Below are 1,581 nucleotides of genomic sequence, written 5' to 3' on the forward strand. Positions count from 1 at the left end.
AAGGGAAGGGAGGGGAGGGGAGGGGAGGGGAAGGGAGGGGAGGGGAGGCCCTGCGCCGCCCCCCCCCCCCGCCCGGTCACGTGGGGAGATCCCGCGCGCGCTCCGCCGCCCACGCGCGGCCGCCGCGTGACGCAGCGCCCGGCGGGGCCGCCTCCGCCATGGGGCCTGACATGGCGGCGGGGGGTGTGGGGGTGTGAGAGACCCTCGGGGCGCAGCTCGGCGCCGGTCCCGCTCAGGCCCCAACTCCCGTCGGGTTCCCCCGCTGGGTTCACTCGGCTTGTTCGCTCCACGATCCCCACGCCCAGGTTCCCCAGGAGGAACCCCGCTTGCTCACACAGCCCCACAGCGCCCACGCCGCCAGCCCCCCTGAAATGGCGGCCGTCGGGGGGCTGACTCGAGGCTACCACACAGCCGCCGCCGCTCGCCCCTTTGGGGTGCTCTCCTCTCCGCTCCCTGGCACGCCGTGGTTCCCATGAGAAAACTCGGCTGCACAGTGCCCGGCGAAACCACAAAAATGTTCACAGCGCTGCCTCCTCCCCTCCCACTCAAAGTGTTTTTGCATACGCCTGTAGGCACTACAATCATGGTAATTAGGGCTGTAAAATATTGGTAGTATCACGCTTCTATAGACTTTTCGGCTCAAACGCTTTATTTACAGCACGTGCAGCGCGACAGAAATGCAGCCACGGCTATGGGGTGCACAGCAAGATGGGGAGTAACGTTTTCGCCAGGGCTGGTCGATGGAAGTCCCTTCTGTGGCAAAAAGTTCCCTACACAGTCCTGTGCTGCAATCCTGCCACCCAGAACCGTGCGCGACTGCCCTAAAGAGACTAAAATCACCTCTTCGGGAGCACTCAAGTGGGTTAGCAAGGCGCCAACCATATGTAGCCACGCTTCTGGGAGCTGGCGATGACTGATGTGTCAGTCAGCCTTGTCCTGGGCTCTGTAATGCGTCAGGGAGATGGATGAGAGGGCTCAGAAGATCGTAGCCCCCTTCTACAAGTGCCTTCCATGATCCGTGCCTCGAGCAGGAGCAGCAGCGTTATTTGCTCACGTCTGGCATCGCGCGCTGGGGAAGAGGAATAGGACAAACTTGCTCTGCTGTCTCCCTTCACGAGTCGATCTCACAGCGCTGGGCAAAAAGCCAGAGGCAGCCGATGAGACAAATTAAAACCTCCCCACTGAGAAGCAGGGAAGTGCTTTTACAGTAGTTTTTAGCACTGTCCTCTATTGTTAAAATTCAAATATTTTCCCACTCAGGTACTGCTTCTGCTCGTGTCCCAGAGGACACCCCAGTGCTCGGTCTGATCCTTCTCCCAGACATCAGGAGGTAGAAGTCTCCTGAAGATGTCTGCCCTGCGCAAACGGAAGGATGGTATGGAAAGAGGTCTGGTAACTTTACAGCTATTTTCACACTTTTACATTTTGGTTTTGAAATGGTTGCAGTGCGCTGAGACTGGTTAGGTGAAAGCGAGGATTTCTAACATTAAGAAAGTAAATAAATCAGGTGGATCCAGTGATGGAGGTAGCAGAACTGTAGCTCAGAAGACAACCTCTACATCAGACCTTCTTTTTCTACAA

Source organism: Anser brachyrhynchus (assembly GCF_964034855.1).
Source record: "Anser brachyrhynchus genome assembly, chromosome: 7".
Taxonomy (NCBI): Eukaryota; Metazoa; Chordata; class Aves; order Anseriformes; family Anatidae; genus Anser; species Anser brachyrhynchus.